Here is a 26,726-nt window from a genome sequence, read left to right as displayed (position 1 = left end):
CAATACAATCTATAATCATCTAATCAGTGTGAATCAAGACACTAAAGAGATAATATGAATTATGAAACTCAGGAATAAAAGAGATATTCTATAGAAATTAAAAGGAGAATTTTATAATATTATAAACAACTTTACGCTGATAAATTTGACAATTTAAAATGGATGAATTTCTTAAAAATCAAAACATAAAAACTGAGATTAGAAGAAATAAAAACCCTGAATACATCTATGTGAATCAATTACATTGAATTTGTAATCAATATTTTTCCCCAAGTATATAATTACTTCATATTTTTACTGATAAATCTGAGCAATTATTAGGAAGGAATCATCACAATCTTAGACTTTGCTTTAGAAAATAGAAGAAAGAAAAGAGAAAACACTTCTTAATTTATTTTATGAGACTGTATATGTCTAGCACTGAAACCTGCAAAAAAATTATGAGAAAAGGAAAATATTTTAAAAGATCAAAATCTGTCATTAACTGGAAGTACACATCCTTAAAACCTAAAATCAATGCTATAAAACAAACAACTCTCCTTGGACATGATGTATTAATATATTAATTATGGTTAGATATTAATTTTGTCAAATAATTTGCCTATCCCGGTTTTGATGAGTGTGTGGTTTTACTTTGCAATATGGAAGACTGCATAGATTTTTTTCCCAAAAATTACCTAAAAGAAAGGATAAAGCCCTGTGGAAGAAATAATTGGCCAATTATCTTAAATGTATGCTTTCCTGATATTAGATATCCCAGATAGATTGATCTAATAATTTCACATTTCTTGTTATAACTTTGGTGAATCTTACTTTCACTGAAAGTCGCCTTACTGGAAAGATTCTACAGTTATTTTTAAGCAAAGGTATATGATATATTCATTAAAATCAAAAGGGGTATGGTCAATGATAATCCATCAGAACTTATATAAGCATAAACCATTCAAAATTACTGAAGTAACAAGTTTAATTATTTTGCTCCCCTATGAGTTTAATGTTGTGTTACAGTGACAGAGAGATGGTAGAAGGAGAGAGACACATTTTTTATAGAAAAACCATTCAAATTTGTTTGCAGATTGCATTAAAAAATCTTGCATATTTTACTAACAATTTGAGTCATCTGATGTGGACACACATCACTTTAATTTTGTATTGTTTAGGTACCTTTTATCAAATCCACCCTGATAGTATTTACAGATGGTTTCTTTCCTTGAGGATTTTAAACAATAGTCACTAAGAAATTAAGCCTACAATATTTCAGATTGTTTCTTTTTGCAATAGATACATACAGTTCAGTATACCATGCTTCCCTAGTATAAGAGCTAATGGAAAAATAAAATGTATATTTCAAAGAAGTAGTTGCTCATTCTTTATGAAAGTCTTTGTTACATATTTGGCTGTGTTTATATATGCCTTTATCTAAACCCAGTATTTTTCTTCCACGTTTGCTAATGAACTACTGAGGATATTAATAAAGTTCAATATAAAAATTGGCTACATTAATTATTAAGGATTCTTGTAAATTTCCAAGTCTGACTGAAGAATCATTTATTTAAAGTGGGAAAATTTTAATAGACTTACTTATACAAATTTACATATTTTAAAACTTATTTAGGTCAAAATATTTAATTTTATTTTCAGATAAGGTATTACATTAAAAAATTTGGAAGACCTTGAAATTGATTGAAAAGTTAAGATATAATTAGGTATTCTTTATTTTAAAATTATCTAAAGGACCATTAGATGTAAACATTTTAATCTTTATTTGTCAGCATTAAGAAATATAAAAATAGCATATATATCCATGTAACAAGCCATACAGGAGTGTAGATGTGAGGAAATTAAACAATTTCTGTTGATACACCAGGTAGGTGAAAGTGTCAGCTTGAAGAGCTTAGAAATAGAAATAATATTAAAATATATACTAATAACAGCAACAGATGCAATATAAAATCTATATGTAAATGTAATGCTCTTGATGTGCCATTATTACCATCTCTGGTTTCCCTAAGAAGTAGCAGTTTTTAATTTTCAGTGAGAAATATTATTCATCCATTAATCTCCTCCTAGGTCCACTTTGTGTTAGTAGACTCTGTAATTGGCCAAATTTGTGAAACTTATTAAAGCTAATAGTATCTTTAGCCACTTAGACACTGCTATCTCTGTACTTCCTAATATACATCTGTATTTTACTTCCATAGTACTCCATACTTAGTGATGCAGAAAGTAAGTTTCCATTTTTTTGTGGTAAATTACTTACAAAACCTAACCTCTTAGTAAGTTTTTAAGTATACTTTGTCAACCGTATGTATTTTATTTTATTTTATTTTTTTTATTTATTTATTTTTTTTTTACTGCAGATCTTTAGAAATTTTCATCTTGCATGACAAAAACTCTATATCCATTGAAGAATAACACCTCATTTTCCTTCTTGGCAGATAATGGAAACCATCATTCTACTTTCTATTTCTATGAGTTTACTATTTTGGATATCTCATTTAACAGAGCCATGCACTATTTGTCCTTCTGACTGGTTTATTTCACCTAGTATGCTGATGTCAGTTTCATCTATGTAGTATATGGCAGGATTTTTATTTATTTATTTATTTAGACTGAGTCTCGCTCTGTCACCCAAGCTGGAGTTCAGTGGTGTGATCTCAGCTCACTGCAACCTCCACCTCCCAGGCTCAAGCGATTCTCCTGCCTCAGCCTCCAGAGAAGCTGGGATTACAGGCATGTGCCACCACGCCTGGCTAATTTTTGTATTTTTTTTTGTATTTTTTTTTTTTTGAGCTGGAGTCTCACTCTGTCGCCCCAGGCTGGAGTGCAGTGGCGCGATCTCGGTTCACTGCAAGCTCCGCCTCCCAGGTTCACGCCATTCTCCTGCCTCAGCCTCCCAAGTAGCTGGGACTACAGGCGCCTGCCACCATGCCCGGCTAAATTTTTGTATTTTTAATAGAAACGGGGTTTCACCCTGTTTGCCAGGATGGTCTCGATCTCTTGACCTCGTGATCCACCAGCCTCGGCCTCCCAACCTGCTGGGATTACAGGCGTAAATCACCGCACCCGGCCAATTTTTGTATTTTTAATAGAGAAGAGGTTTCCCCATGTTGGCCAGGATGGTCGCGAACTCCTGACCTCAGGGTGATTCACCTTCCACGGCCTCCCAAAATGCAGGGATTACAGGCGTGAGCCACCACACCTGATCAGGATTTTATTTTTTAAGGCTGATCAAAATTCCCTTATATGTTATATACCATATTTTGATAGGTATTGCATAGGATCTATAAATAGTTATTTTGGTTAGTATGAATATTTCAACAACATCAGGTCTTCCAGTCTATAAACACAGGTTAAATTTCCATTTACTGACATCTTTAATTCCTTTCATCAGTGTTTTCAGTATGTATTTTACTTTCTTGTTTAAGTTTATTTCTAAGTATTACATTCCTTTGGTATTATTAAAAATTAGACTTTTAAACATATTTTCTTTGTGGATTGTTTGTTGTTATTTTACATAAACACTGGCTTTTGCATATACATTTTGTATGCCGCAATTGCTGAATTCAGTTGTTATCTGAAGTGTGTGTGTGTGTGCGTGTGTGTGTGTAAGGTGTTGCTTTCTCATATATGGCCTTTTTATGTTGAGGTAATATCCTTTTATTCTTAGTTTGATTTTTTCTATCATAAAAGCATGTTGAATTTTTTTTTTCAATGCTTCATTCTGTGTCTACTGAGATGATCATGTAATTTTTAACCTTGGTGTATCACATTTCTTTTTGTATGTCGAACCATTCTTGCATCCTAAGAATAAGTCCCACTTGATCATGGTATATGGCTATTTTAATGTGCTATTGTCTATGGGTTGCTAATATTTTGTTGAAAATTTTTGCATATATATTTATAAGGGGTATTAGCCTGCAGTTTTATTTTCTTGTAATGCCTGCCTGACTTTGGTATCAGGATAATGGTGACCTCATAAAATGAGTAAGTATTCTCTCCTCTTCAATTGTTTTGGAAGAAGTTGAGAAGGATTAGTATTAATTCTTCTGTAAATGTTTACTTGACGTCTGCAGTGAAGACATGGTCCTAAGCTTTTCTTTGTCAAGAGATTTTTAATTACCAATTCAATCTCCTTACTTAAAAAAAAAAAAAAGATGAGAGTAGGAATAAACAAAATAGACAATAGAATAACAATTTAAAACTCAAGAAAATGAAACTTTGTTTTCTGAAAACATCAAGAAACTTGACAAAACTTTAGTTTTTTTTTTTTTTTCCTTCCCACTGCTAATTTTGGATTTTGCTTGTTCCTTTTTTAGAGTTGCTTGAGGTATAAAATTAGGTTGTTTAAATAATATGCTTTCTTTTTCATGTAGTGTAAACTTTCCTCTTCGTACTGCATTTGCTCTCTTATCAATTTTTATGCTATATTTTTTTCTTTTCATTTGTGTCAATATGTTGTCTAATTTTTTCTTATTTTTTTCTTGAAGCATTGCTTGTTCGATACTGTATTAATTTTCACATATTTATGATTTTTTTTAGTTTTCTTTCCTTTACTGATTTACAGTTTTCTTTTATTGTCATCAGAAAAGGTACTTGGTATAACCTCAATCTTCCTAAATGTGTTAACACTTGTTTTTTGACCTAATATGTGATCTATGCTTGGGAATGTTCTATGCATGCTTGAGAAGAATGTGCATTCTTCAGTTGTTAAATGGAATGTTCCATATATGTTTTTTAGGTCCATTTAATTTATTATATCTTTCAAGTTTTGTTTCCTTTTTTAGGTTTTGGTCTTGATATTCTACCCATTATTGAACATAGGGTATTAAAATCTTCTCATTTGTGTTGTCTATTTCTTCCTTCAATTCTGTTAATACTTGCTTTATGTATCTGTATGCTCTGATGTCGGGTGCAAATATATTTATAATTTTATACATTCCTGGTATATTGATCATCTTATTATCATATAATGTCTCTTTATGTCTCTTGTGACAGTTATTGACCTAGAGTCTATTTTGTCTGATGTAAGTATAGACATTTCTACCCTCTTTTGGTTACTAATTGCATGGAATATTTTTTACATCCTTTCACTTTCAGCCTATGCATGTTCTCAAATGAAAAGTGAGTCTTTTATAGAGGGTGTATAGCTGGATCTTGTTTCTGTATCCATTCAACCACTTTACGTTCTTTGATTAGGGTGTTTATTTACATTTAAAGTAATTATGGATAGGGAAAGCCTTAATATTGCGATTTTCTTCATTGTTCTCTCTCTGTCTTACAGGTTTTCTTGATCCAATCTTCCTCTTTTGCTGTCTTACATTAAGTTTAGTTGATTTTTATAGTGATATGCTTTGATTCCTTTCTCTTCATTTTTGTGTATCTCATATAAGTATTTTCTTTTGATTACCATGAAGCTTTCATTAAACAGTTTTAGTTATAACCAGCTAACTGATAACAATGCAGCATGAAACACATACAAAACTTTACTTTTTTACTCCCCCCAGTTTATTATTAATATCATAAATTTCATTTTTATATTGTGCATCCATTAAAATATTTACATAGTTATAATTATTTTTATACTTTTATTTTTTAACTTTCACACCAGAATTCAGTGATGTATACACACTTGTTACAGTATTGCAATATTCTATTTGTGTGTGTGTGCTCACGTATATCTATCTTTATTGACGTCGTTTGGATTATTTGTCCCCTCTCAAATCTCATTTTGAAATATAATTCCCAATGTTGGAGGTGAGCTCAGGCCTGGTGGGAGGTGTTTTGATCATAGGGGCAGACTTCTCCTGAATGACTTGGGCCATCCCTTTGGTGATAAGTGAGCACTTTTTCTGAGTTCACACAACATCAGGTGTTTTAAAAGTGTGTAGCATCTCCCCACCCCCCACCCACACACACACTCTTTCTATTGTTCCTGCTTTTGCCATGTCCCACCTGCTCTCTCTTCAACTTCCTTCATGATTGTAAACTTCCTGAAGCTTCCAAGAAGCTGAGCAGATGTTGGTACCATGCTTTCTACAAAGCCTGCAGATTGTGAGCCAATTAAAGCTCTGTTCATTATAAATTACTTGGTCTCACATATTTCTTATAGTAATGAAAGAATGATCTAACAGAAAATTGATATGAAGGAGAGAGGCATTGCTGAAAAGATACTTGAAAATGTAGAAATGGCTTTGGAACTGGGTTAAAGGCATAGGTTGGAAAAGTCTGGAGGGCTCAGAAGAAGGACACAAAGATCAAGGAAAGTTAGGAACTTCTTAGGGACTAATTATTAGGCCATTCTTGCATTGCTATAAAGGAATACCTGAGGCTAGGTAATTTATGAGAAAACTGTAATCGGCCAATGATTCTACAGGTAGCATAGGAAGCAGAATGCTGATATCTGCTTCTGTGAAGGTCACAGGAAGCTTTACTCATGGCAGAAGGCAAAGCAGGAGTAGGCATATCACATGGCCAGAGCAGGAACAAGAGAGAAAAAGAAAATGTGGGAAGGAGTGTCACATAGTTTTAAATAACCAAATCTTATGTTAACTCAAAGTAAGAACACATTTATCATGAATAAGATGGCTCAAGCCATTTATGAGAGATCCATCCTCATCATCCAAACACCTCTCACCAGGACCTATATCCAACAATGGAAATTACATCTCAAAATAAGGTTTGGAAGGAGACATACAAAGTATATCATCTGTTCCTCCCCTCTCAAATAGTATGTCTTTCTCACATTTCAAAATAAAATCATCCCTTCTCACTAGTCTTCCAAAGTCTTATCTCATTCCAGCATTAACACAAAAGTCCGAAGTCTCATCTGAGACAAGGAAAGTTCTTCCACTTATGAGCCTGTAAAATAAAAAACAAGTTATTTACTTTCTGTATATAATGGGAGTTTAGGCATTGGGTAAACACTATTATACTAAAAGAGAGAAATTGGACAAAAACAGAAGTTACAGTCCCCATGCAAGTATGAAACCCAGCAGCGCAGTTATTAAATCTTAAAGTTCCAAAATAATCTCCTTTTACTTAATTTCCTACATCCAGGGTACACTGATGCAAGGAGTGGGCTGCAAAGGCCTTAGGCAGCTCCATCACTGAGACTTTGCAGGGTTCACCTCTGAGCCTGCTCTCAGAAGTTGTAAAGTGCCTGTGGCTATTCCAGGTTCAAGGTACAAGCTGCAGGTGGATCTACCATTTTGGGGTCTGGAGCATGGAAAACTCCTTTTCACAGGTACACTAAGCAGTGTCCCAGTGAGGACTCTGTGTGGGGACTCCAACTCCATATTTTCCCTTGGCACTGGCCTTGTGGGGATTCTCTGAGGCTGTTGCCCCACAGCAGGCTTCTGTCTGGACAGCCAGGCTTTTCCATACATTCACTGAAATCCAGGTAGAGGTTGCCATGCCTCATTCACTCTTGCACTCTCTGTGCCTGCAGAATTAACATCACATGGAAATAACCAAGGCTTATGTCTTACACCCTCTGAAGGGGTGGCCTGAGCTTTACCTGGGGGCACTCTGAGCTGAGGCTGTAGCTGGAGCAGCTTGGATGTATCAAGCATCATCCCAAGGCTGTGCAGGGTAGCAGGGCCTTGGGACTGGCCCATGAAACCATTTTTATCTGCTATGACTCTTGGTCTGTGAGGGGTGGGGCTGCCACAAAGGTCTCTGACATGCTTTCAAAGCCTTTTCCCATTGTCTTGGATATTAGCATTTGGCTCTTTTCTAGTTATGTAAAGTTTGGATTCCTCTACCAAAAGAGGTTTTTTTTTAGTTTTTTGTTTTTTGTTTTTTATCTGCCACATGACCAGGACGCAAATTTTCCAAACTTTTATACTCTGCTTCTCTTTTAAATATAAGTTCCAACTTTAAGTCATTCCTTTGCTCCCACATATGAGCATAGGCTGTTAGAAGGCTGTTAGAAGCAGCCAGGACAGCTCTTGATAGCATTGCTCATTAGAAAATTCTTCCACCAGATACTCTAAATCATCATCCTCAAACCCAAACATCTACAGATCCTGAGGGCATGGATACAATTTAGGCAAGTTCCTTGCAAAGGCATAACACAAGGCAGTTTTGATCTAGTACAAAGTAAGTTCCTCATTTCCATCTGAGACTGTGTAAACTTGAATTTCACTTTCAGTATCACTATCAGCATTTTGGTCACAATCACTTAACCAGTCTTTAAGAACTTTCAAACTTTGCCTGATCTTCCTTCCTTCTTCTGAGACCCCCAAACTCTTCCAACATCTACCTGTTACCAGTTTCAAAGTTGATTTCGCATTTTCAGGCATCTTTGTAGAAATGCTGCACCCTTTGGTACCAATTTTTGTGCTAGGCCTTTCTTTTATTACTATAAAGAAATACCTGAGAATAGATAATTTATAAATAAAAGAGGTTTAATTGGCTCATAGTTCTGTAAGCTTCGCAGAACACATGGTGTCGATACCTGCTCAGCTTCTGGAGAGGACTCAGGAATCTTACAGTTATGGCAGAAGTCGAAGAGCCATATGGCAAAAGAAGGTGTAAAAACAAAATGAGGGAGATGCCACACTATTTTAAATAACCCAACATATGAACTCAGAGCAAGTGCTCACTTACCACCACAGGGATGGCCCAAGTCATTAATGAGGGATCTTCTTCCATGATTAAAACACCTCCCAGCAGGCCTGAGCCCACCTCTGCTTTGGGAATTGCATCTCAACATGGTAGGGGTCAAACATCCAAACTGTGTCATTCTACCCCTGGACCCCCAAATCTCATGTCTTTTTACATTGCAAAATACAATCATCCCTCTCAACAGACCCCCAAAGTCATATCTCATTCCAGCATTAGCACAAAAGTCCCAAGTCTCATGTAAGAAAATGAAAGTCCTTTCCATTGACAAGACTGTCAAATCCAAACAAGTTATTCACTTCTAAGATTCAATGAAGGTAAAGGCACTGGGTAATCTTTCTCATTTTATTAGCTAAAAGAAAGGAACTTTAGGGCCTGTGAAAGTTTGAAACCCAGTATTGCAGCTATTAAATCTCAAAGCTCCAAAATAATCTCTTTTGACTCCACTTTCCACATTCAGGGCACACTGATGCAAGGAGTGGGCTTCCATGGCCTTGGGAAGCACTGCCTTTGTGACTTTTCAGGGTTCAGCCCCCATGACTACTCTCACAATTTGAGTGTCTGCAGCTTTTTCAGGTACAGGGTGCAAGCTGCCAGTGGATCTACATTATGGGGTCTGGAGGATAGCTCCACTAAGCTGTGCCCCAGTGAGGACTCTGTGTGGGGTCTCCAATCCTATATTTTCCCCTGGGACTGCCCTAGTAGAGATTTGATGTGAGGGGTCTGTCTCTGCAGCATGTTTCTGCCTGGGCATCTGGGCTTTTTAGTATATCCTATGAAATCTAGGTGGAGGTTTTTACTCTCACACTCTGCATACCCACAGGCTTAGCACCACGTGGAAGGTGCCAAGGCTTTTGGCTTGCTTATACCCTCTTGAGCTGGAGTAGCTGCTCAAGCTGTACCTGGGACCCTTTGTGCCATGGCTGGTGTTGGAGCGGATGGAAAGTGAGAAAAATCATGAGACTGCTTAGGGCAGCTGGTCCCTGGGTCTGACCCACAAAATATTTTTCTTTCTTCTAGGCTTCTGATCCTGAAATGGGAAGGGATGCCACAAAGGTCTGTGAAATGCCTTTGAGATCTTTTCCCCATTGTCTTGGATATTAGCTCTTGACCCTTTTAGCTATGCAAAAATCTCTAGCAAATGGTTTCTCCACAGCCTACTTGATCTCCTCTCCCCCAAAAGCTTTATATTTCTCTGTCATGGCCAGGATGCAAATTTTCCAAATGTCTCCCCTCTGCTTTCTATTTAAATAGAAATTCCAACTTTACGTCATTTCTTTGCTCCCACATCTGACTGTAGACTATTAGAAGCAGACAGGCCACATCTTGAATGCTTTGCTGCATAGAAATTTATTCCATCAGCTATTCTAAGTCATTACTCTCAAATTTAAACTTCCAGGGATCCCTGGGGCGGGGATAAAATGTAGCAAAGTTCTTTACTAAGGCATAACATATATGACCTTTTACTCCAGTCCCATATAGGTTCCTAATTTCCATTCAAGACAGTGTCAACCTGACCTTCACTATCCATGTCACTATCAACGTTTTGGTCATGGCCTAATACACCTATGACAAAGCTTTATACTGTTATATACTTTTGTATTGTCATCCAGTATTATTTCATTTCAACATTAGAAACTCCCTTTAGCGTTTTACTCTAGTAGTGATGAACTCTGTCAACATTTCTTTATCTGGAAGAGACTTTATTTTTTCTTCAGTTTGGAGAGTAGTTTTGCAGATACAGTATTCTTGGAGTGTATTTATTTATTTATTTATTCAATACTTCATATGTATCTCATCCCATTCCCTTTTGGCCTGCAAGTTTTCTGCTGAGAAATTTGCTGATAGTCTTATGGATGCTCCCTTTTATGGGACAGATTGTTTTTCTCTTGCTCCTTTCAAAATTTTCTCTTTAACTTTTATCAATTTGATTGTAATGTGTCTTGGTGTAGAATTCTTTGGGTTTATTCCAGTTGAAGTCCTTTGGGCTTTTTGAATCTGAAGATTAATTTCCTTCCTAGATTTGAGTTCACTTTGCCATTATTTCTTTAAATAACCTGCATCTCTCTTTCTCTTTCTCTTCTCCTTCTGGAAACTTCATGAGTCTTTTACGGTTTCTTTACTTTTAAAATTAAAATATTTTTATCTGAATAATTTCAAATGACTTGTTTTTAAGTTTGCTAATCCTTTGTTCTGCTTGTTCTAGTCTGCTGTTGAATCTCTCTAGAAAACATTTAGTTCTTATGTATTTATGCACCAAAATATCTATTTGGTTCTTTTTATATACTTTCTATCTCTATGTTGATATGACATTTGGTTTATATATTATTTTATTGAGTTCACTGAGTATCTTTATAATGATAATTTTGAATTTTTGTCATGTAATTTACATAATTCAATTATTTAGGTTAATTTTATGGATATGTACCTTGTTTTTCTAACTGAGCCATGTTTCTCTGATTTTTCGTGTGTTTTATAACTTAGTGTTAGATCTGCACATTTGAAAGAACAGCCACTTCTGCCGGTCTGTATAACCTGGCTTTTTACAGGTATAGACTTTTATCAATCAGAAAAAATAGTAATTCTGGTGGCATCTCAAACCTTTCTTGTAAATGCATCTTCTCTGGACTTGGATTTGTTCTTCTCTTTTTGGGGAAGGTCATAATTGTTTTCTCCCTCTGATGTCTGTGGTCATGGTTCTCCAGAGCTGCTGCAATCCATCCAGCCCTCTTTTGGTTTCAGAACCTCCCAGGCTTCTAGAGTATAATGGATCTCATCAATGCTCTGACTTAGGTATGACAGAAACCATTTCCTTGGGAAGCTCCCTAAAAAGCAATATGGTTACATGCATACTCTATGTCAGGCCTCTGAGCCGAAGCTAAGCCATCATATCCCCTGTGACCTGCATATGTACATCTAGATGGCCAGAAGCAACTGAAGATCCACAAAAGAAGAGAAAATAGCCAGATCCTGCCTTAACTGATGACAGTCCACCATTGTGATTTGTTCCTGCCCCACCTTAACTGATCAATTGACTTTATGACAATACACCCTCCCCACCCTTGTGATAATGTACTTTGTGATATTCCCCAACCCTTAAGAAGGTACTTTGTAATATTCTCCCTGCCCTTGAGAATGTACTTTGTAAGATCCACCCCCTGCCCATAAAAATTTTCTCCTAACTCCACCACCTATCCCAAACCTATAAGAACTAATGATAATCCCACCACCCTTTGCTGACTCTCTTTTCACACTCAGTCCACCTGTACCCAGGTGATTAAAAAGCTTTATTGCTGGTGGCTCATGCCTGTAATCCCAACACTTGGGGAGGCCAAAGCGGGTGGATCACGAGATCAGGAGATTGAGACCCTCCTGGCTAACACACAATGAAATCCTGTCTCTACTAAAAATACAAAAAATTAGCTGGGCGTGGTAGCGGGCACCTGTAGTCCTAGCTACTTGGGAGGCTGAGGCAGGAGAATGGCGTGAACCCAGGAGGCTGCGCTTGCAGTGAGCTGAGATCGTGCCACTGTACTCCAGCCTGGGCGACAGCAAGACTCCATCTCAAAAAAAAAAAAAAAAGAATTGCTTTATTGCTGACACAAAGCCTGCTTGGTGTGCTTGGTGGTCTCTTCACACGGATACTTGTGACACTCTACCCTTTTCTTTTCCTGGTAGATGAGAGATTGCCCAACTGTATTGGTCTCTGTGCGCTGTATGTTAGGTCCTCTGGAACAGCAGTAAGGTGCTCAGCTCTCTTGTTCTCAGTGGCCCTCAGGTATTATATAATATGCCAGATTCACTTAGTGCTTTAAGACAAGTAGATATACCTAATGTAAACGATGAGTTAATGGGTGCAGCACACCAACATGGCACATGTATACATGTGTAACAAACCTGCACGTTGTGCACATGTACCCTAGAACTTAAAGTATAACAACAACAACAAAAAAGACAGGTGAAACAGAAACCAGTTTTTTGGTCATCCCCCAAAACTGAAACATTGGATGAATAGTTTAGCTCTTTTCCTTTCCAGGGAGAATCTGGGAGTTGGGGGTTTTCTCCTTCTCATTCAACCCTGAACAAATGGTAGTGCATTAGATGTGTTGGTACATGCTGGTACACATTTTCACCTGTGTTTTCATTGGCCCCTTATGTGATGCCTATTAGTGCTTGATTCAGGCAAGATAGGAACCAGTTTCTCAGGCAGACTCTCAAAATCTTTGCATCTTAGATATAGATACACATTTCAGGCTTTTCTATCCTTCCTTAGGGAGAAGCTCAGAGTTGGGAGTTTTTTCATCAATCACACCTGGCTGAACCAGGGAGCGTGACTATGTGACTATGGTGAAAGCCATGAATTTTTTTTTTAGTTTTGTGTGTTTTTTTTTTTGGTTTAGGAACTTTTTTTTTTTTTTTTTTTTTTTTTTTTTTGAGACAGAGTCTTGCTCTGTCATCCAGGCTGGAGTGCAAGGGCACTATCACAGCTCACTGCAACCTCTGCCTCCCAGGTTCAAACCATTCTCTCTGACTCAGCCTCCCAAGTAGCTGGAATTACAGGAGTCCACCACCATGCCTGGTTAATTTTTGTATTTTTAGTAGAGACAGGGTTTCACCATGTTGGCTAGACTGGTCTTGAACTCTGGTTCAGGAACTTCTTTACTGTTTTCTGGATTTTTCATACAGGGAATTTTCTTCATGTATTGTTGAATTGATGGTTTGTTTTTTTTTTGTGAGGAAGAAGGGTCTGGAACTTCCTATTTTGCCATTTTGCTGAGAATAATTTTGTCATTTTGGAAAGTAATTATATAAGCTTTGGAGTTTTCTTTGGTTAAATAAAATGAAAGAAAATTCATCTGGACTGATTTCCCTGTGCTCTCTCACTGCTCATGTTCAAAAGTTCCAAGGGCTAATTTTAAGATGGAATAAAATTAGAAAAGAAAAGTAATAAATAAAATGGGAAGTCCTTCAAAATTATGAAACTATAGTCATCTCTTCTTATCTGTGGTTTATTCATCATTTGAAACAGAAATGTTTCAAATCTAAAACATTTGAAAAAATATAATAAAATTAATACACATTTTATATATAGTGTATAAATATGTAGTATATAAATATATAGTGTAACAACTATTTGTATAACATTTACATTGTATTAGGTATTATAAGTCATCTAGATATGATTTAAAGAACAGGAGAGGGTTTGCTCCCGAGTAGCCTCCCAGCTACAAAAAAATTGAGGAATGACTGTACAGTGTACATTTTCAATCTGAAAGCAGCAGGTATTTTATGAATGTATGAAGAATACCAGATTACCAGAACAAAATTACATACTATCCATACCACTACCCATATCACTTGAATTTTTTAATCTCATTTTTTATATTAATTTTTTAAAGTTTTTTTGGCTGAGTTTTTTATTTTACCTCAACCTTCATGTAATACCTAGCATAAATTTACCATTACTAATTTGAATTTCCTGTAATTAATGATAATACATAATGCTGGAAATGGATTTGTCTTAATAAGAAAGCTGAACTACATCTGAAATTTATATTCATGTTTTATGATACACAGAGCAAAATGACACTTTTGTGCCTAGTCACTTGTAAGTAAATGGTTTATTGTTTACCACAAAAAATTGAGACCCTTCTTACCATTGTATGTTCTCAAACTAAGAGGGGGGTTGGAAGTTGGTGCAGTTTTGTTATTCCAAGCAGTATTTTGTAGTTTATAATTCTGCTGCCTTCTGAGGTATTTATGAACTATCTCCTACCTGATATTTAAGGAACTGATTTTCAGTTAATGGTCCTTAGATTAGCTGAGGCAGATATTGAACCACTTAAAATGGACAGTTAGCAAAAATTGGAAACTCTTAGAATCTCAAATCCCGCTCTGGGTAAAAATCACAGATAATATGTATTAACAGAGACACCTGAAGGTCTCCCATAGCTCTATGCCCTTTCAAGGTAATGCATAAATAAATGAGATTTTGTAATCATTCTACTGATTTAATAAAGCCAATTTATGTATTTTGGAAAAAAATGATTAAAGCACCTTTTAATAAATTAATGTCCCAATTGTACATGATAGTTTATTCACTACTTAAGCTATAGTAAACTACTTTTAAACAATATAAAATATATGTATATTTATGTTTATGGAGCGCACTTAGTTGACATTTAGCTTGTCACCTACAGAATTCATTGACAGGCTGTTATATGTATTTAATATCATCACTTTCTTTTCTTGGAATAAGCAAAAGTAAGACATGAGAAAATCGTCATTACTGTTTAAATATCCCATAAATAATTTAAGTTACACCTTAATAAGTAAATGCAAGTGGATATGAAGCTAAATCAATGTCATATTCTACAACTTTGTCTCTTTCTTTAAGCAAACTTGTGCCAAATTAAGTGAATTATACGAAGAAGCATTTTATTGCTCTATTTCCCTGTTTACTTGGATTTTGGAGGGTTTAAAAAAACTAATGTTGAATTTTAGATACAAATAAGAATTTTTACAAAGGCTCCTAGATTGTGGTGCATGCTCATGTTCTTTATACTAAGTAATAGAGCATTTGATTAGATTCCAATCACCTAATTCAGGTGAGTCTAAGTCTAATCATGGCTTTTGGTCATCTCTTCATCTCAAGAACTGGATAGTTAGCAAATTACTAGCTGCTTCCTTCTGGTGTCACTTTATTAATAAGAGAAATTTAGTTATTCTCACCATATTTCCTCTATTGATGAGCCATTGTCTTTAAAGCATTTCAAACCACGTGGTTCAATGTAAAAAATGAGTGGAGGCATCAAAAATTTAAATAATTAACATACTGCGTAAACCATGGCTTAGTTCACTCTATCTCTGTGGAACATTAGGAATCAGTTGTAGAGGTCTACGCTCTGCAGTCATGATGTATTCTAAATGCAGTCCTTTAAAATGATTTTTCTTTTTTAGCACATTTGTTTTATAGGTTATGCAACACAAATTATTTTTCCAAGAAGTCTATGTGTTCTCAAAAATTCAAACAGTAGGTGCTTTGAGATGTGCAATGTACTTTAAAATATTTCAGCATAGGCAGTATGGCATTCTGTACTCTTTCATTAGTTTAAATTTCGTTTAGGATTCTTCAGTTTCCCTAATCAGAAATTTACATCTAAGATGTGGTTCGTTAGCATTATAATTAGAAAGTCTCACTCTGTAAGAGACTTCCAGAAGTGCTTCCTTTATCTTTATATCTGTTCAAGTTTAGCAACTTTTTTATTAGAACAACAGATATTAGAAATGTATATGCTTCTAACATACAAATGATGTGGGTTTTCTAACATATCATTGAGTCAGTCTTTCCTCTTGCAAGAATGGCATTTAAAACTCTTGAACATTATGTAGCTTTTATTCTTAGGGATAACACATGGGTCTTGTTTTTTAAAGGTCTTAGGTTATCTACAATTGAAGGATTATGGTTATGGTTGAATGAAGCCAATAAGATTAACTGAACCTGCCTCCAGAATATGGATTTATTTACCTGAAATAAATTTTCACTGAAAAATGTGATTTGAGCAGTTAAACTATAGGCAGCTAAAGCTTTATTCAGATGATGAAACAATTTGAATAGCTTTTTATGCTGGTTTTATTACCTAAGTTTAGATATAAATTAGAATTTAATCTGATATGATATGCTTTTATTTTACCTGGTTGCTAGATCTTTAGTTAGTAGCTGATTTTTACCAAAAATTAGAGACTATATACTCTCATTTGCCAAAAATGATTGGTTAGTTGTTCATGAAATAACATAGGCTGCTTTGTAGTGATATGAGACTCTTGTATGCAATGCTTAAAATATTAGATTGAACCTTTTGTGTTCCATCTTTCTATTGTATGTACTTGCTCCACAAACTCTTAGCCAAATTTTAAGGCCTAAACTTTTCTAATATTTATTATATAATCAATGATATTTTCTTTCTTATGGGAAACAAATAAGCTTAATGTATTACAAATTTTCTATGAAGAAAGTCACCAAGTTGTTTTCTCCTTTTCTAGCAAGATAAAATTTGCATCATTGCAACAAATCATATGTAAAATATGTAATGTTTCTATGGGAAATCTGCCAAGAAATTGTACCACTTTACTGTATAATTTAGTCCGTTCAGTTTCTGGAAATAGAAAGGAAAAGATCAAAAGCACAGGAAGAATCCATGCTTGGTGACTACCTATTCCTTATAGATGGTGCTTTTTCTCGAATGCTCACATGGTAGAAAAAGCGAGGCAACCCTTTGGGCCTCTTTTATAAAGTCACTAATTCCATTAATGAGGGCTTTGCCTTCAAAATCTAATCACTCCCAAAGTCCCCACCTCTCAACAGCACCATCTTTAAGGTTAGGTTTTCGACACATGAATTTTGGGAAACATAAACATTCAGACTACAGAAATAATATTGCTATTATAAAGGTCCCATCCATTGTACTGTCAACTGAAGAATGATGAAGTTCACAAATTTGGAAAGGAGAGCTTTTTTCTCATAAAGGATTGTAGCCTGCAAGATGGCCATGCTGCCAGACTGGGAAACATAGCCTCTGGTCAGAAGCTGGAAACAGACATTTCAAGTGAGGAGCAAAGGAAACAGGAATTTATGCTGAGCAGGATGGCCAAATACACATACTCATTAAGCCACAGGAGGAGTCATGGATATTTATGAAAGGAGAAATGTGTGCATGTGCAATGGCACTTCATGCCCTTCGTGGGTATCATATTAAAAAAATGACAGTGTTAGCATGATCTGACAGTGAAGTTTTCCACCTTCTGACATTAAAGTGTGAAACAAAGGACGTGAAAACTCTTACTGTGCATTCTCTTTAGGCTGGCCAGAAACACCCCATGATTGGTGGTCTCCTATCAAGTAAAAATGAAGGGGCAGCATAAGGTGTTTGGCTGATATCCGCAGTAGAGTCTTTTGAAAAGGCTAGTTTCTGTTTAGCCCTTAGGGAAGAAAGGCCAATTGTGGTTAGCAGGGGAGGCAGTATAAGGAGGCATGACTGACACCCCATCCAATCATGGCCAAGAATTTAGTTTTCAAGATTGCTCTGGCAGCCGCATGGCCAAGAGATGGTTTGCTTAAAATTTTATCTTTAGTTTACAGTACCTTTCTCAAAGGATAAAATAACTTTGTGAAGTTATGAATAGATTTCAGACTAGACAATGTTGTATCAGAGAGTGGTATCTAAGGACTAAAACATGCTGCTTTTCAATTTCAAGCAGAACTCAGACATTTCCCCATGTTCCTAAAAAAGCATGTATAATTTAAGATGGTGAGAAATTAAAATAAAATTCTGAGCCCTTAAGTGACTGAAGAGGGCCCCTCTTGGCCAAGAGGACCACAGGGAATCCTGGGAATCTGAGTTCCATGGCCATGATGAAATGCTGGGCAAGCCTCATCATACCCCCTCCCTGACTAACCCTATTAGATTTTCATCTCTAAGAGGCCACATACAAATCAAACCTTTTCAAAGACTCTACAATGTTAAAATTGATTACTGGCTTATTGTCCCAGGTACAGAACACCAAAGATGAAATTAATCATACTTTCACCCTTTTCTGAGATGTCTGCTTCCTCTATTCTCTTTTTCTTCAAATATTTACCTTAAAAATGTAAAATGTAGATTCATTGGCTGCTACCTACAGTCTCACAAGTGTGTAATCATGCATTGTACTCTTCCCCCCCTTTTAAAGAAAAATGTCTAAGTACTAAATCTCCTCGCACCTCCATGGAAAGAAAAACTCCCTGGTGCCACAGATGTGTCTGTGACTTGCATTTTTTCTGAGGCACTCCCACAAACTGTCTCAATAAACATTGATGATTTGAGACTCAAGCCTCAGTCACTCATTTTGGTTGTCGATGGCAATACGGGTAATAGTTGAATGTTGGTAATATTTTTTATAAATCAAAAATGGATGTTTTTAAGTGACTAGTGAAATTATCTTTGATATTTCAAAACATCTACCTTCTTTTATATTTAAAGAAACAAAAGTAAGCTAATTTGAAAATATCACCTAACTATTTTTAATCTCATGCTATAATAACATTCCATGCTATAATAACATAAAAAACTGAGAACTCATATGGGGGTTAATTTAGTGAACTTTGTATTTTAAAAGTTTCTAACGGACAAATTATTTAGTTTGTTGCAAACACTGAGGAAAGAGGAAGCTCAGGATGGCTTTGTAGGATTTGGCTGTGTATGCAGGTAAAATCTTAAAGACAACAGATGTATTCATACATTATAGAGCATTAATGATACTGTATTTTAAAATTAAGCATTACAGTAAAAATGTAATATAGTTTAAGTAGCCATAATTTCTGTTACTTTTGGGCCTGGTAGCCAATGTACCAAATATTCACATTGTTAGTAGACTGGAGTCATCCCACACAATATGTAGTTTATCATTCTTTCTCTCAGAAGGAATTCAGTTGTCAAGGTAAGGCCAACGTCTTGGCCTAGTGGTATTCTATAAACTTAATATTCCATATTGATTTCAGATCCATTTACTTCATGAAAACAATCCATATTTCATTTATTGACTCATAACAGATTAACACAATTTATAAATCCTTAGAATAACTACTGTAGAGAAAGAGAGAAGGACAAAGAGATGGACACAGAGAGAGAACAAATTATCAGAAGCAGAAGGAGGGAAACATAAAAATACTAAAAGGATAAGGCAAAAAAATGACAATATCATGACGATATCACTGACATTTTGGATGAAATACGAAAATTCTTTGGCAAAGCATCCTACAGAAATTGACAAAAGAAGAAAATAGATCTGAATAGCCTTATATCTGCTTAGGAAATTAAATCTGTTATAGGAAACCTTATCTTATAAAAAACAGATATAAATGTTTTCACCAGAAGAAATAATAATAATCTGACACAGAATTTTTCAGGAAATGCATGGCGATGAAAAAAGTTTTTAACTCATTTTATGATCCCTGAATAACTCCAATATCAAAGCTTGTAGGGACATTACAAGAAAAAATCTTATCAAGAGCAATGTTACTCATATGCACAAGCACAAAATTTCTTTTAAAAAGCACAGTAGATGTTGAGATAAATAAAGACAGCAATAACTCTGATCAAATGCATTTACCTAAGGAATGTTAAGATTTGATATTCACAAATCAAACTTTGTATTTCACACTAACAGATGAAAGAAGAAAACAATACGATGGTCAAACGACTCATTAAAAGCATATGACAAAATCCAAAGCCTACTCACAGTAAAAGTTTCAGAAAACTTGAAATAAAAGGAATTCCTTTATAATGACATATAAAGTGTAATATTTTAAATGGTTTTTATTTAAGACCAGAATAAAAGGTACCTGTTCTCATCATTTTTATTCAACATTGTTATGGACTAATTATGTTACCCCACAAATTTATATGTTGAGGCCCTATTTCCCTACTTGGCTGTAATTGGGAAGTAATTAATGTCAAATGAGATCATAAGGGTGGGGCCCTAAGATAATATGACTGCGGTCCTCATTAGAAAAGAGACATGAGATATGCATCTACCCAGAGTAAAAGACCATGTGAGGATAGAGAAAAAATACAAGTATCTGTAAGCCAAAGAACAAGAGTCCTTGGGAGAAATCAAACCTTCTGGCAACTTATCTTGGAATACCAGCCCCTAAAACGGTGAGAAAATCAGCTTCTGTTGTTTAAACAACCCAGTTAACCATTTTTTTTGTTATGGCAGCCCTAGCAGACTAATATAGGACACATATTATATCAAAGATTTTAGCTGGTGAAATAAAACAATAAATAAATCACAGACATAAAACAGTTTTTACTTGCAGGACATATAATCCAGTATTTAGACAATCTTAGGATATCTCAAAAAATATAAAGAAAATAGTAAATTTTTATAAATCTTGGGATTCAATGACAAATTTACAAAGATGTATTTTTCAGTACAAGCAAAAAAAATTTGCAAAATTAAGTACATATAAATAGAAGATGCATCAAAAGCATAAAAAGGAATAGGATTAAGTTTAACAAAAGATCTATAAAACTGCACTGAAAACCACAAAACAGTGTGGAAATAAATTAAGCAACACTGAAGTAAATAAATAAGCACTTTGTTTATGGATAGAACAACTAAAAATTAAGTTGCAGGCCGGGCGCGGTGGCTCAAGCCTGTAATCCCAGCACTTTGGGAGGCCGAGACGGGCGGATCACGAGGTCAGGAGATCAAGACCATCCTGGCCAAAATGGTGAAACCCCGTCTCTACTAAAAAAATACAAAAAACTAGCCGGGCGAGGTGGCGGGCGCCTGTAGTCCCAGCTACTCGGGCGGCTGAGGCAGGAGAATGGCGTAAACCTGGAAGGCGGAGCTTGCAGTGAGCTGAGATCCGGCCACTGCACTCCAGCCTGGGCGACAGAGCGAGACTCCGTCCCCCCCCCAAAAAAATTAAGTTGCTAATTCTACCCTAAATCAAAAATCCAATAATTGTAGAAATTGGGTAGGCTGATCCTAAAATTTACTTAATACAAATAACACACATAAGCTATACCAGGTTTAAAAGAAGAAAATAAATGGTGCAAGGTTTATACATTTTATATTAAAATATTTACTATAGAGCTACTGAAATCAAGATATTAGAGATAAGAACAGAAAACCAGATCAATGGAATAGAACACAAAGTCCAGGGAAAAGAAAAATAGGTGCAGTCGGATGATATTTGACAAAGACTTTAAAGCAATTCAGTAAAGAATAGTATTTTAACTGGTGATAATGGGCAAGTACACACACACACACACACACACACACACACACATACACACGTGGGGGAATGACCATCTCCAGCTCACAGTATACACAAATCTTAATTTGAGCTAGACAATACACTTTAACATAAAAGTTAAAAAATAATTTTTCTAGAAAAAAACATAAGAGAATGGGTTTGTGGTCTTGGGGTAGATAGATAATTTTAGAGACAAAATGTTGACAAATTGAAATCAATTGTTTTAAAACACACAACTTCTGTCCTTCATAAAAATTAGTTAAGAAAATTAAAGCACAAATGACAAACTGGGAAAAAATATCCACAATGCATATAATTGACATTATATTTGTGTATAGATATATATTTGAATAAAAATATTAATAAAATGCAAACATCCTAAATTTAAAAGGCAACATATTTTAACAGATACTGTGCAAATCAAAGTATCTGATGGCCAGTAATATAGCCATTACTTGTAGCCAAAGGAACTTTACATTATTGAAAAAGTATATACTGCTTTATACACCACCATAATAACTACAACTTAAAATTCTGAAAACATTAAACATTGACCCAATTGCGGAGCAGCAATCATATATTTATTTAAAGACACATATGATATAATCATTTTGAAAACTGACTGTTTCTTATAAAGTTAAGCATGCACTTAAAATAAGACCTAGCAATTTATTGTTCAGTATTAATTAACTCAAGAGAAATAAAAATATGTATCTATGAAATGACTCATAAAATTGTTTATAATATATTCATGATATCTACGACTGGGAACCACATTAAGGTATGCACCCACAGAAGAATAAATATGTAATTTTGATAAATTCACTTGTTGGAATATTTCTCAGTAGTGATAATGAATGAACAAATACTATACAATTTGGCTAAATCATAAAAATGTAATGTTGAGCAATAAATTCAGAAATGAAATATAACATTCTCTATGTTTTCATTTATGTGGATTTCAAGACTAGGCAAAACTAATCTGTGATGATAAAAAGTATCAGCACAGTGCTTATCTACTGAGTATAGAAGATGACTTCAAAAGAGAGAAATAAGCTTTCTTTGTTCATGGAAATAGTCTATAGATTGATAAAGACTGTGGAGTTACATGGAGATATTTGTCAAAAATATCTACTTGAGTGTTTAAGATCTATGCATTTCACCAACATGAATTTTATGTCAACAAAAAACAAACAAACAAACAAAAAACCAAGACTTTGGATTTGATCTATGTGCTTGAAAATTTGTCCTCTAGATAACTGGAATCTAGAAGAGTTTACTGATTCTGATATTTCAGGCAACTTCCAAGGATACTCTAGCCAAATATTTGCTGCATAGTTTCCCAGACCTACCATAACAAAATACTATATATTGGGGGGCTTAAACAAGAGAAATACATTTTCTCACAGTTCTTGAGGCTAGAAGTCTAAGGACAAAGTGTCAGTAGTTTCAGTTTCTTCCAAGTCCCAGCTCCATGGCTGCCTTCTCACTGCATCCTCTCAGGGACTGTTCTTTGTGTATACATCACTGGAATCTTCTTCAGCTTATAAGTTCACCAAGTATGTGGCATTAGTAATAAACAAAGCCATACCACCCTTAGGGACGATCTTTTTGTTGAAAAAAAAGTTTTGTTGGGATTCAATTCAGACACCACATAATTCATCCACTTAAAATGTACAATTAAATGGCTTTTATTTTGGTCACAGAGTTGTGCAACCATCACCACAGTCGCTTTTAGAACATTTTCACCATCTTAAAAAAAACCCTGTGTCCTCACACCATCACCCCCTACATCCTCCTACCCTCATTCTATCTCTCGGCAATGACTAATATACTTTCTGTCGCCATAGATTTGCCTATTTAGGACACTTCTTATGAGTAGAATTATATAATATGTGGCCTTTTGTGATAGGCTTCATTCACTTAGCATAATATTTTCAAGCTTGTAGCATTATGTCAGTACTTTGATTCCTTTTAATGGCTGCATAGTATTCTACCATATGGATATATCACATTTTGTTCGTTCATTTATCACTTCTTAGATATTATGGTTATTTTAACTTCTTGATTCTTGTGAATAATGCTACAAGGTTTTCATGACAAATACTGCAAAAGCAACTGCAACAAAAACAAAAATTGACAAGTGGGACTTAACTAAACTAAAGAACTTCTGCACAACAAAGGTAACTATCGATAGAGTAAACAGACAATCCACAGAATGGGAGAAAATATTTGTAAACTACACATCTGATGAAAGTCTAAAATCCAGAATCTATAAGGAACTTAAATCAACAAGGAAAAAACCAACAATCCCACTAAAAATGGGAAGAGGATACGGACATATCTGAAAAGAAGACATACACATGGTCAATAAGCAAATGAAAAAAATGCTCACCATCACTAATCATTAAGAAAATGTAAATCAAAACCACAATGAGACACCATCTCACACCAGTCAGAATGACTTTGAAAAAAAGTCAAAAAGTAACAGAAACTGACAATGTTTTGGAGAAAGGGGAATAGGTATACACTGCTGGTGGGAATGTAAATTAGTTCTGGCACTGTGGAAAGTAGTTTGGAGATTTCTCAAAAAACTTAAAATAGGACTACCATTCAACTCAGCAATTCCATTCCTGAATATACATACCCAAATGAATATAAATTGTTGTACTAGAAAGACACATGCACACATATGTTCATCACAGCACTGCTCACAACAGCAAAGATGTGGAAGAGTGTAAGAAGGTCATTACTGTGTTAAAATAATTCATCTTTCAAAATAAAACAGAGAAACTGACTAGTAGTACATAGCCTGAGATGCTTATGTTTTTAAAACTCCCTCTACATTTAATATGTCTTTTGGTAGAGTTATTTGTTCATTTGTTGATGCTGTTGTACAAAAACAACAATCTGGCTGGAATTAGGCTCATATTGTGAAGAATATAATCATTGTAAGAAGTAGGTGAGAGTGAATTACTTTATGTGTTAAATCATAGAGGATTTTTGAACCTCCTGAATTTTGAACTTCAGTTTTTTGGAATATTAATACTAAATGAATAAAAATATCAAGTATATCATAATAGAATAACGTTCATATGCAAATTTCAAGTATTTCTACATTTCTAAAAATTGAAATATCAAAATACATTCATTTATTTCCATCGTGTAATCTCTGATGAGGACAATGCATAACATTGGATGTAGGTTACACTATGGTCCTTTGGAGAGTAAAGTCAAAACTGCCCACCAGTTGTCTACAGAGTGTCTATAAAAGACAGGCAGCTGATTGTAAGTGAGTAGTCCCATGAAGGGAGGACACAGGTTTAATTCCAGATTGTAATATTTAAGAGATCAAAAACCTATGAAATATTCAGGAGGCTACTTATTATATACTCTTATTTTTCCTAAGGGGGGATATTTTTTGTGAATACTCCTGGTATTCTTCTCTTCTGTCTTATGTTTCTACTGGGGATTGGATGAGTCACGTAGTTGGTAGCTGTCTTAGTCTATTAGTATGGCTATAACTTATACTCATCTTTTTGTATTTTTTTTTTTTCTTTTTTTTTTTTATAATATATATAATCTTGTGACTGGTTGCCAAGCTTGAAATTTGTTCCTCGCATCATAGTATCACAGAGGGGCTAGATGCTGTTGGTAGGTGTATTCAGTCTGCGGGCTCCGCCTCCCGAGGTTCACCTGTCAATTCTCCTGTCTCAGCCTCCCGGGGTAGCTGGGAGGACAGCGCCAAGACCACGTCGCAGGAGCGTAGTCACAATTTATTGTTTATGCCTTCCCATTTTTTTTTATTTAACACATTACCTTTTCCCACCCCTTTTTTTTGTGGTAGGAAGAGAGGTTGTGGTTCCACGTGTTGCCTGTGTTTGGTTTGATCTCTTTGCTCCTGACATCTCCGTGATCCCGCCCGATAATCTCGGGAGACTCCCAGAGGGCTCGTTCTGTAGTTTTACATCGCGCTGAGTCCCACCCTCGCGTCTCTGTGAGAGTTTAAACTAGGTCAAATTGGTACTCAAGTTAATTTAGTTTAGATTTTCACGCCGACGTTTCTAGTAGGCTAGGAAGTTCATACGCATATAGAAGGGCATGGCTAGAGATTACGTGGATAGTACTTGTGTGAAGGGTCTGTTCTAATCTCACGAGGAATAGGAATGTTCTCCTGAGATTAAATAATTTATAAGTAAAATATATTTATTTCTCACAGTTCTAGAGGCTAGGAAGTCTAAGATAAGGCACTGAGAATCTGGATGTCTGTTGAGGGTCTGTTCTAATCTCACAGATTATATGGCTCATCTTCTGTTTCTGCACATGGTAGAACTAGGTTGTTCTCTTCTTTGATACCTCCCTAACACCTGGCACAATGTTGGGTATATATTATAGAAAATTAATATTTACTTGACTGACTTATATTCAATTTGGTTTAATTAGTCAACTTCAATAGTCATTGAAATAATGAATTTCTTTTAGGATTTTATTTAAATGAGTTGTGTTATTTTAAACTAGGCATTTTAAAAATGTCCTTTTATTTATAAAATATTTATTTTCTTTTAACAAATATTTAAAATGTTTAAAAAACCATCAGCAAGTATGTTTCATATAAGTGCTGAACACTAACCAATTGTGCTACTGGAGCTCCAGTAAGTACATTTAAAATATTCAATTGTTTTACTTTTTAATGGAATGGAGCACATTCTTATGGGTAAAGACAAGAGAAACACAATTTTATTTTTCTCATATCAGTTTGTTTGCACGCACAGATGGAGCTAATGAAAATGGTCTTTATTTCCCATTTGTATTTGTTATCTCCATAAATTGATGGACTACATAATAATTGGGCTATAAAATTGTTTCCACTCATTATAGGAGAATTGGGTAGAAGATATTTGAGGTTGCAGAGCACAGTGCACAATATTTCCATAAGGCTTTCTTTTCTATTTTTAAGCTCTCTTCTATTATTTTTTTCTCTCTAAGCTCTTCCAGGGCTCAAAAGCTAAGGCTAGTGTTACGTTCAGTCTGCTTTTTTATACAAAGAATTGAAAAGTGAACAAAGAGGCAGAAACACTCTCCCCTACCTTCTCTCTCCATATAATGTCATATAATTTCTGTTTAGATGTCAATGCTGCTTATGAATAAAAACCAACCAATTAAAACAGATGGAAATCAGAAGTCCAAGCAAATCCTTTTGTGTAGATGCTTAGAACGTAGATCCCACATTTAATAGAACAAACAAATCCAGTTTTCTTTCTATTCCTTTTGTTTGCCTCTCCATAGCTACAGT

This window comes from Rhinopithecus bieti, unplaced genomic scaffold (assembly GCF_001698545.2).
Source record: "Rhinopithecus bieti isolate Rb0 unplaced genomic scaffold, ASM169854v2 scaffold_11940, whole genome shotgun sequence".
Classification (NCBI taxonomy): Eukaryota; Metazoa; Chordata; class Mammalia; order Primates; family Cercopithecidae; genus Rhinopithecus; species Rhinopithecus bieti.
Note: the sequence above shows the minus strand (reverse complement) of the source record.